Source organism: Lycium barbarum, chromosome 12 (assembly GCF_019175385.1).
Source record: "Lycium barbarum isolate Lr01 chromosome 12, ASM1917538v2, whole genome shotgun sequence".
NCBI lineage: Eukaryota > Viridiplantae > Streptophyta > Magnoliopsida > Solanales > Solanaceae > Lycium > Lycium barbarum.
Window position 1 is genome coordinate 33,232,095 of NC_083348.1, and position 12,442 is coordinate 33,244,536.

General features: G+C 37.5%; 1 long non-coding RNA gene across 1 annotated transcript; it reads right to left on the minus strand.

Moving 5' to 3' along the window:
- Positions 1–2,158: 2,158 nt before the first annotated feature.
- LOC132624022 (uncharacterized) lies at positions 2,159–5,045 on the minus strand. The gene is made up of 3 exons (XR_009576511.1): positions 4,811–5,045; positions 3,373–3,425; positions 2,159–2,376 (listed from the first exon to the last, which is right to left on the minus strand). It is a non-coding gene; the product is annotated as an uncharacterized LOC132624022 (long non-coding RNA).
- Positions 5,046–12,442: the final 7,397 nt, after the last annotated feature.

A 12,442-nucleotide genomic window follows, 5' to 3' on the forward strand; every position in this document is an offset into this window, starting at 1 on the left:
TTTTGAAGAAGTTATTGCATTTGTAAGAATAGATACAACGTCTCGATATGTTTGCTACTTTTTTTTCCCTAAAAAATGTTATATCCCGCATTTTTGTGCAATCGGAAAATTCAAGACAATCGCGGCAAGACAACAAGCAAGGCCTTATTTTTTGTTTTGTTTGGCATATGAGTTGCTTATGAAAAGTTTAGGAGTGGAAATGATAAGAAAGGCTAGGGGCGAAAAGGTAAATTCGCAATATGACTCGTGGAATTATGGAGGGAGACAAAGGGCAAATTTGGAAATTGGAAAAAAATTAAAATTTGTCATGGAGTACAAAAAAAAATGGGCTTGATTTTTTTTTTGGGCCAAGGTTGGCTATCCATCCTTCTTGATGGGCCAAGCCCATGTTGGATTAAAAATCCATGGGAATAAAAGAAGACCAAGTCTTCTAATTTTTCCCACAATCCTCTAGAACCTCCAAGAACATAAGAAAACAAAGAAGAGAGAAGAGAAACCTAAGGGCCATTTTTGGCCACCACAAAACCTTGGAAGATTTTCATCAAAAATTATTCCTTCCGAGCCAAGCAACTAATTAAAGGGTCCTTAGCAAGGTGGAGTGTTCATTAGAGCAAGAAAAACACAAGTTCATGCAAGTTGAGATTTCTAGCTAAGTGAAGAATTGAAGAAAAAGGTAAGGTTTAATTCTTTTTTTATATGTTATGGGAGATTTTGTGTGTTGTAGCATGTAAAAGTGGATGAAATTCATGGAAGAGAAAAACTATATTGTGGCCGTGTGCCTATGGGTGTGTGTAGGAAAGATGGTTTAACTATTTTATCTAATATTTGGTTGTTGTTGTTGTGGATGTTATGTTGATAATGAAAAATTGGATGAGCTTAGTGAAGTTGTAGTAATTGGAGACTTGTTTTAGAAATTATGTGAATTGTATATAATGTCTTTGCATGTAGGGAAGACAATGATGTTAGTATGGTGTTGTTGGAATATAAATTATAAGGTTGTTATAGATTTTATTGGGATTGGAAAGTCTTGAAGGAAGTAGAATGTTAATGGAAGTGTTAGAATGTATTTTGGATTGAATATGGAAATTATTAGTATGGTTGTTGACATTATGTTGATAGTTTGGCCGGGTTGAATTCCCGGATTGTTGTTGATTAAAAATTTGCTAGGTTGAGTTTTGGGGATGGTGTATTTACAGGGGAAGTGCTACCGAAATTTCGGTAGCCAAGTATTACTTTAAGAATCCAATTCTAAATGCTCTAATCAAGTTTGGTAAATGTGACCAATTTGTAGATTTTGGCGGATTTGCGACTTGAGTTTGGAATAGCATAAAGAGCGGAAAGAGGTATGTAAGGCTTCACCCTTCTTTCTATGGCATGTCTTAGATGTAATAAGTCGGATACGAGCCGCGGGGACAACTCCGTTCTCCGGAATCCGCACCCAAAGTTTTCCACGTTTCGTTCAATGGAATTGAACTAAAAATTGTGCAAAATGTTAGAAAGACTTCCTAAATATCTAGAGCTCGCATAGAGAGGTCCCGACTACCCTAAAACCCTCCCAGGAGACGTCATGAAATGTAACGAACGTGAATTTGATATGCCTCCTCATTTGACCCGAGGTGGGCCCATGGATCCCGGATTTTATCTATTGTTCCGGTTGGCCTATTTTGAAGTAGAACCTAAAGGAAACCTTTGATCCTTATACCGCTTATCTAATGACAAGTAATGTAGCTATTCTAATGAGAATAATCCTACGACGATAATGACAATAACGATGTAAGAAAGAGAATATGTCTATGACGAGAACGACGACAACGATTGCATGTCTAAATGTCACGACCCAACCCCGTAGGCCGTGACTAGTGCCCGAATTGGACACTCATGTCACTTGTTAACTATAATCATTTATAACTAGTATGTCATGAACTTATTTGTATAAAAAGGTATGGTGTTGTTTTAAAGCTGTCAAAATTTTTTTTTTGTATGTCGTAGGCACCTGTCTCCTGAGGAGTTACAATTTTTAAACAACAACATATATTTTTCTACGCAAGCCGACAAGGCTGCCACGATATGCAACATACCAAAAATACATATATATGCAAGCCGACAAGGCTGCCATTACGAATGGGTACGCCCCAAACATATGTCATAATCATAAAACGCGTCAACAACCATAAACAGACCCACACAAATGTCCACAGACCTCTAAGAGTAATGACCGTATCATATGGCGGGACAGGGCCCCGTCGTACCCAAATAAACTCATATGAATTCAACATAAGGGAGTTATACCACAAGCTAGGCTCCGGAACAAAGGAGCAGTCAAAATAGCTGAATAAGTGTCCTAAGCTGGCGGATCTCCGAAATGAACGTCTGTACCTGCGGACATGAACGCAGCCCCCCGAAGAAAGGGGGTCAGTACGGAATATGTACTGAGCATGTAAAGCATGAAACATAGTGATAGACTCATACTGAGATAAGATGTATAGGACTCAATGCAACTAACAGAATTTCATAAAGACTTGCCTTTGAACATATTTCATCTGTATCATTCTCATATCAATGTCCATATAGTGTTTTGTAATCAAAGCTGCATAATCATTCTGTATATAACATATATACGTGTCCCGGCCCTCTAGTGAGGGGCTCGGTAATTAAAATCATAGTATCATAAACATGCACATAGACGTGTCCCGGCCTTTTCGTAAGGGACTCGGTAATAAGGAATATATGTGCCCTCCTGGCCACCATCTCCATATCATCATATCATCACATCATCATATCATCATATATATATAACGTGTCCCGGCCCTCTAGTGAGGGACTCGGTGAATATAGTCATAGCATCATAAACATAAACATATACGTGTCCCGGCCCTTTAATGAGGGACTCGGTAATAATATAGTAGATGTGCGCACGAGAACGTGTCCTGGCCCGGGACTCAGTGAAGGATATAGCGATAAGCACGAGCAGAATAATAAGCAACCACATATATGCAATGCATCTTTTGAGACTCAATAGATAAGCAACTAACCAGCTCTAAAGTATTGGGATAATAATCATATTCAATTCTTTTCAACTCTCATTATAAGCCATAGCAAGGAACGTTTCAGCTTTCATGTACATGTATCAATTTTCATGATGTAGCTTTTGAAAATCAAGTATACTTCTATTCATGCCATTCTTTTAAGAGTAGGAACTTCTATACATCATTCATTAGTCAATCATGTAGTAGGCTCGTGACAATAGCATTAGGGAAATATAGAATCATAAGTCATGCATGGAACTAGAGAATAGAATTTACCCCAAGGTTCATATCGTTTCATACTTACGTCTAGGACATGCCAAGAAAAGAAGGAATAAGCTTTATATACCTTTAGCGTTTAGTCGTATAATAACTTGTACTTGCTGCCCAATGGTACTTATCCTATATCAAGATATCACAAGCTATGATTAGTTTACGAGGGAATTCGATACGTATTTTGACACTCACAATCCCTTTCTAACATTTAGACGACGTTTCGTTCGCATTCAAACCAACTAGTGCTACAAGCTAATATTGCTAGTCATTCTTTCATGTATCAATCCAAACTTGTATAAACATGATTTAAGGGACTTTGGACAGTCCATACATCATTCAAAACTGTCCCATACTCACGGCCAAACAGCACACACAACACTACAATTTCTATTTCGCAATTTTCCAACTTCAATTACAACGACAACAACACGTTTACAACATTACTTATGCGATTATCGGAACTGTTTCAGCATCATATTTATTCTTATAACAGCCCACAAACCATTTCAATTTCAACTTGAATCATTAAGCTTCACTTTCACTACACGTTCATAGCAACAATCAATATTCAACATTCACTAATTTGCTTCTAACCTTAAAACAGTCCACTGTTTTGGACTGCTTGCGTACTTCAATTTGATTTGTTTCTTTAACACCTAAATTCACATATTCAACATACATACAATATACCACAATGTTCATAACAACAACAATCAAAACTTGGCACAAAACAGTCCATAATTTCCCCTAAAACAGCCCCTTTACACGGCTTCAACACAACTATAACAACTTCATGATTTTCATCCATTCATCCAAACCACAACACATTCAATCCATTTTCAATACATGTACAAGGAGATTAAACATGATTCCATTAAAGCCTACAACACATGGCTCATTTAAACTTTTTAGAAAACAGTCCATTACCACAACATGTCCAAAACAGTCCAATAACATGTCCAAAACAGTCCCTAAACAATGTTCGGAATTCTTGCAAACATTTACGAACATACTAAGCAAACCACCTATGATTCTTACACATTATTTCATGCCTTATTTTCATATATTTTCAATAGGTTATGACCAGCTATCCACACGACAAATACAACATCAATTCGTACACAACTAAACTACATCGTCATTTCTATAATCCTTACAACAACTCACAAACGATTTTAGTTTCAACTCCAACCATTAAACACCTTCATTTCCATCATGAAATTCATGATAATAACAATCAAAATATCAAGTAAAAACAGTTCACTAACTCCCTCACAAAACAGTCCAATACCAACATACAACATCATAAACCAACTTCTACAATCTTTGTTCATTTACATATGTTGACACCCATTCAATTCACCAACAATACATACAAAATGAAACCAACCATGGCTTCCCCAACACTCACGGCTCACTCTCTACTTCAACTACAACAACAATCCAACAACAACCTTCATGAACTATACATTCAAATCATCATGCAACACAAGAACAATAAACATTCTTACCTTACAACTTGTTCTTCACTTTGGCCGAATCTTCAACCCTATTGAGGTGCTACACCCCCTTGTTTCTTTCCAACAACTACTACACGTTCTTGTACACTAGATGAGGAGTTGATTTGAGGAAGAAAACTGATTTTTTTTTTGGTGGTGGAGGAGCTGCCATAGCCGTGGCTCTCTTTCTCTAGTTGGAGAAGATGAGAGCTTCTCTCTCTTGTTCAATTTGTGGCATTGGGAAAAATGAGTTGGCATGCAACTTTTGGTCAGAAAAGTTGGATATGTTTCTGCCCAAGGGGTCTTGCACGTTCCCCCAACTGAGCATGGGCAAAAATCTGATTTTTGCCTTGTGTTTGTGGGGCCCACACGGCCACAATTGAAAAATTGTGAACATTTAAGTCATAATCCCCGCTCATCCGACTTGCATCGTCCATATCTCATTACCCCGATATCGTTTTGACAAGCGGTTTGTTTCATTGAAAACTAGACTCGATGAACTTCGTTTTAGGCTTTTGAAACACCTTAAAACTCCTCATATACTAGGAGATATGCCTCCTACAATATAGACTAAAATCGGGTCCGAGATTTTATTGAAGTTGTTCCGATTCATTTCGTTTAACTTGTAATCCTCTTCCAACCTCATGTAACCTCTTATGCATACATATACACACTTGTATACATCAATAAATATCCATATACACATCTCGAAAGGTCCAGAGAATCACAATAACCTTAAACATAATTAGAGAACTCACACAGCTTCGACGAAACTCCAATCGCAAAAGTATGTTCATATATTTTGTCCATCTTCTATATCATTACTAATAATCTCAAATACTTTAAAAGGTCACTCGCATTACCTCATATACATACTCATAACGCGATTTCAAATCCTTTAGGTTACCATGTCACCTCGAGATACTTAAGACAACCATATATATAACGATATTCTTACTAACTCGATTAACTTTCCTTGAACCTTCTTAACTCATTCTTTCTTGTTTTAACATAGTAGCACGGATTATTATGGAGTGTAACATTCTTCCCCCCTTACGAACATTCGTCCTCGAATGTTACATTAGTGTTGTATAAGCAAACTTAATCTTTCACCCTTCCTAGTCAATTTTATCCTTCACAACCTCACAGCCTGTCTTACCAATACATTCGCATCCGTCACAATTTTTTTTTTTTTTTTTTCTGTACTCTTGTCTTAATCATACTATTACTTCTTTTAACTATAAACTCGTCATAATTTATCCCTGCTTATCAATTCAGTCGGTACCTCATATAACACCCTAATAAGATTTTCCAGCCTTTTCTAAATCATCTCTTATTATCACAAACCCTTCGAAATTGCCTTATCATTTCCTTTTATACTTGTGGAAATTTTTAGCAGAGTTCCCTCTGTATTTCCTTACTATCCCAGAACCTGCACGCAGGAAATACCAACAATGCCTCACAGGGCCAACATATATATATATATATACACATCACATCATATCATAGCCACACAGGGCTCCCAATATTAACAACAGCATGAAAATGATGGACTTACCTCGTATGTCTAATCCAAACTGCACCTGTTACACTTTCCTGTTTACCTTCACTTTCAATCTTTAACTCTACATTTCAATCGTTCTTCAAATACCTTACCCGACATGCATTCTTCGTACCCCTGCTTACCTGCGTGCTTTAAAACTTCCAATATCATCAATCACTTTCTTTTGTCGATGCCGTTCTTTAGCTGAAATCAAATGTTAGTACAAAGAATTTCATTTCCTATGACTGGGCTCTATCGCACGATCTTAGATATGAAAGAAAGGTAACATCCTAAATGTCCTGTAGCTTCCTGTTTATAAATGTGGTGCACAACACATCGATAAACAAGACTCTACTAGACACGGTCTGTAGACACTCCGAGGAAGGACGGCTCTGATACCACTTCTGTCACGACCCAACCCCGTAGGCCGTGACTAGTGCCCGAATTGGACAGTCATGTCACTTGTTAACTATAATCATTTATAACTAGTATGTCATGAACTTATTTGTATAAAAAGGTATGGTGTTGTTTTAAAGCTGTCAAAATATTTTTTTTGTATGTCGTAGGCACCTGTCTCCTGAGGAGTTACAATTTTTAAACAACAACATATATTTTTCTACGCAAGCCGACAAGGCTGCCACGATATGCAACATACCAAACATACATATATATGCAAGCCGACAAGGCTGCCATTACGAATGGGTACGCCCCAAACATATGTCATAATCATAAAACGCGTCAACAACCATAAACAGACCCACACAAATGTCCACAGACCTCTAAGAGTAATGACCGTATCATATGGCGGGACAGGGCCCCGTCGTACCCAAATAAACTCATATGAATTCAACATAAGGGAGTTATACCACAAGCTAGGTTCCGGAACAAAGGAGCAGTCAAAATAGCTGAATAAGTGTCCTAAGCTGGCGGATCTCCGAAATGAACGTCTGTACCTGCGGGCATGAACGCAGCCCCCCGAAGAAAGGGGGTCAGTACGGAATATGTACTGAGCATGTAAAGCATGAAACATAGTGATAGACTCATACTGAGATAAGATGTATAGGACTCAATGCAACTAACAGAATTTCATAAAGACTTGCCTTTGAACATATTTCATCTGTATCATTCTCATATCAATGTCCATATAGTGTTTTGTAATCAAAGCTGCATAATCATTCTGTATATAACATATATACGTGTCCCGGCCCTCTAGTGAGGGGCTCGGTAATTAAAATCATAGTATCATAAACATGCACATAGACGTGTCCCGGCCCTTTCGTAAGGGACTCGGTAATAAGGAATATATGTGCCCTCCTGGCCACCATCTCCATATCATCATATCATCACATCATCATATCATCATATATATATAACGTGTCCCGGCCCTCTAGTGAGGGACTCGGTGAATATAGTCATAGCATCATAAACATAAACATATACGTGTCCCGACCCTTTAATGAGGGACTCGGTAATAATATAGTAGATGTGCGCACGAGAACGTGTCCTGGCCCGGGACTCAGTGAAGGATATAGCGATAAGCACGAGCAGAATAATAAGCAACCACATATATGCAATGCATCTTTTGAGACTCAATAGATAAGCAACTAACCAGCTCTAAAGTATTGGGATAATAATCATATTCAATTCTTTTCAACTCTCATTATAAGCCATAGTAAGGAACGTTTCAGCTTTCATGTACATGTATCAATTTTCATGATGTAGCTTTTGACAATCAAGTATACTTCTATTCATGCCATTCTTTTAAGAGTAGGAACTTCTATACATCATTCATTAGTCAATCATGTAGTAGGCTCGTGACAATAGCATTAGGGAAATATAGAATCATAAGTCATGCATGGAACTAGAGAATAGAATTTACCCCAAGGTTCATATCGTTTCATACTTACGTCTAGGACATGCCAAGAAAAGAAGGAATAAGCTTTACATACCTTTAGCGTTTAGTCGTATAATAACTTGTACTTGCTGCCCAATGGTACTTATCCTATATCAAGATATCACAAGCTATGATTAGTTTACGAGGGAATTCGATACGTATTTTGACACTCACAATCCCTTTCTAACATTTAGACGACGTTTCGTTCGCATTCAAACCAACTAGTGCTACAAGCTAATATTGCTAGTCATTCTTTCATGTATCAATCCAAACTTGTATAAACATGATTTAAGGGACTTTGGACAGTCCATACATCATTCAAAACTGTCCCATACTCACGGCCAAACAGCACACACAACACTACAATTTCTATTTCGCAATTTTCCAACTTCAATTACAACGACAACAACACGTTTACAACATTACTTATGCGATTATCGGAACAGTTTCAGCATCATATTTATTCTTATAACAGCCCACAAACCATTTCAATTTCAACTTGAATCATTAAGCTTCACTTTCGCTACACGTTCATAGCAACAATCAATATTCAACATTCACTAATTTGCTTCTAACCTTAAAACAGTCCACTGTTTTGGACTGCTTGCGTACTTCAATTTGATTTGTTTCTTTAACACCTAAATTCACATATTCAACATACATACAATATACCACAATGTTCATAACAACAACAATCTAAACTTGGCACAAAACAGTCCATAATTTCCCCTAAAACAGCCCCTTTACACGGCTTCAACACAACTATAACAACTTCATGATTTTCATCCATTCATCCAAACCACAACACATTCAATCCATTTCCAATACATGTACAAGGAGATTAAACATGATTCCATTAAAGCCTACAACACATGGCTCATTTAAACGTTTTAGAAAACAGTCCATTACCACAACATGTCCAAAACAGTCCAAAACAGTCCCTAAACAATGTTCGGAATTCTTGCAAACATTTACGAACATACTAAGCAAACCACCTATGATTCTTACACATTATTTCATGCCTTCTTTTCATATATTTTCAGTAGGTTATGACCAGCTATCCACACGACAAATACAACATCAATTCGTACACAACTAAACTACATCGTCATTTCTATAATCCTTACAACAACTCACAAACGATTTTAGTTTCAACTCCAACCATTAAACACCTTCATTTCCATCATGAAATTCATGATAATAACAATCAAAATATCAAGTAAAAACAGTTCACTAACGCCCTCACAAAACAGTCCAATACCAACATACAACATCATAAACCAACTTCTACAATCTTTGTTCATTTACATATGTTGACACCCATTCAATTCACCAACAATACATACAAAATGAAACCAACCATGGCTTCCCCAACACTCATGGCTCACTCTCTACTTCAACTACAACAACAATCCAACAACAACCTTCATGAACTATACATTCAAATCATCATGCAACACAAGAACAATAAACATTCTTACCTTACAACTTGTTCTTCACTTCGGCTGAATCTTCAACCCTATTGAGGTGCTACACCCCCTTGTTTCTTTTCAATAACCACTACACGTTCTTGTACACTAGATGAGGAGTTGATTTGAGGAAGAAAACTGATTTTTTTTTGGTGGTGGAGGAGCTGCCATAGCCGTGGCTCTCTTTCTCTTGTTGGAGAAGATGAGAGCTTCTCTCTCTTGTTCAATTTGTGGCATTGGGAAAAATGAGTTGGCATGCAACTTTTGGTCAGCAAAGTTGGATATGTTTCTGCCCAAGGGGTCTTGCACGTTCCCCCAACTGAGCATGGGCAAAAATCTGATTTTTGCCTTGTGTTTGTGGGGCCCACACGGCCACAATTGAAAAATTGTGAACATTTAAGTCTTAATCCCCGCTCATCCAACTTGCATCGTCCATATCTCATTACCCCGATATCGTTTTGACAAGCGGTTTGTTTCATTGAAAACTAGACTCGATGAACTTCGTTTTAGGCTTTTGAAACACCTTAAAACTCCTCATATACTAGGAGATATGCCTCCTACAATATAGACTAAAATCGGGTCCGAGATTTTATTGAAGTTGTTCCGATTCATTTCGTTTAACTTGTAATCCTCTTCCAACCTCATGTAACCTCTTATGCATACATATACACATTTGTATACATCAATAAATATCCATATACACATCTCGAAAGGTCCAGAGAATCACAATAACCTTAAACATAATTAGAGAACTCACACAGCTTCGACGAAACTCCAATCGCAAAAGTATGTTCATATATTTTGTCCATCTTCTATATTATTACTAATAATCTCAAATACTTTAAAAGGTCACTCGCATTACCTCATATACATACTCATAACGCGATTTCAAATCCTTTAGGTTACCATGTCACCTCGAGATACTTAAGACAACCATATATATAACGATATTCTTACTAACTCGATTAGCTTTCCTTGAACCTTCTTAACTCATTCTTTCTTGTTTTAACACAGTAGCACGGATTATTATGGAGTGTAACATTCTTCCCCCCTTAGGAACATTCGTCCTCGAATGTTACATTAGTGTTGTATAAGCAAACTTAACCTTTCATCCTTCCTAGTCAATTTTATCCTTCACAACCTCACAGCCTGTCTTACCAATACATTCGCATCCGTCACAATTTTTTTTTTTCTGTACTCTTGTCTTAATCATACTATTACTTCTTTTAACTATAAACTCGTCATAATTTATCCCTGCTTATCAATTCAGTCGGTACCTCATATAACACCCTAATAAGATTTTCCAGCCTTTTCTAAATCATCTCTTATTATCACAAACCCTTCGAAATTGCCCTATCATTTCCTTTTATACTTGTGGAAATTTTTAGCAGAGTTCCCTCTGTATTTCCTTACTATCCCAGAACCTGCACGCAGGAAATACCAACAATGCCTCACAGGGCCAACATATATATATATATACACATCACATCATATCATAGCCACACAGGGCTCCTAATATTAACAACAGCATGAAAATGATGGACTTACCTCGTATGTCTAATCCAAACTGCACCTGTTACACTTTCCTGTTTACCTTCACTTTCAATCTTTAACTCTACATTTCAATCGTTCTTCAAATACCTTACCCGACATGCATTCTTCGTACCCCTGCTTACCTGCGTGCTTTAAAACTTCCAATATCATCAATCACTTTCTTTTGTCGATGCCGTTCTTTAGCTGAAATCAAATGTTAGTATAAAGAATTTCATTTCCTATGACTGGGCTCTATCGCACGATCTTAGATATGAAAGAAAGGTAACATCCTAAATGTCCTGTAGCTTCCTGTTTATAAATGTGGTGCACAACACATCGATAAACAAGACTCTACTAGACACGGTCTGTAGACACTCCGAGGAAGGACCGCTCTGATACCACTTCTGTCACGACCCAACCCCGTAGGCCGTGACTAGTGCCCGAATTGGACACTCATTTCACTTGTTAACTATAATCATTTATAACTAGTATGTCATGAACTTATTTGTATAAAAAGGTATGGTGTTGTTTTAAAGCTGTCAAAATATTTTTTTTGTATGTCGTAGGCACCTGTCTCCTGTGGAGTTACAATTTTTAAACAACAACATATATTTTTCTACGCAAGCCGACAAGGCTGCCACGATATGCAACATACCAAACATACATATATATGCAAGCCGACAAGGCTGCCATTACGAATGGGTACGCCCCAAACATATGTCATAATCATAAAACGCGTCAACAACCATAAACAGACCCACACAAATGTCCACAGACCTCTAAGAGTAATGACCGTATCATATGGCGGTACAGGGCCCCGTCGTACCCAAATAAACTCATATGAATTCAACATAAGGGAGTTATACCACAAGCTAGGCTCCGGAACAAAGGAGCAGTCAAAATAGCTGAATAAGTGTCCTAAGCTGGCGGATCTCCGAAATGAACGTCTGTACCTGCGGGCATGAACCCAGCCCCCCGAAGAAAGGGGGTCAGTACGGAATATGTACTGAGCATATAAAGTATGAAACATAGTGATAGACTCATACTGAGATAAGATGTATAGGACTCAATGCAACTAACAGAATTTCATAAAGACTTGCCTTTGAACATATTTCATCTGTATCATTCTCATATCAATGTCCATATAGTGTTTTGTAATCAAATCTGCATAATCATTCTGTATATAACATATATACGTGTCCCGG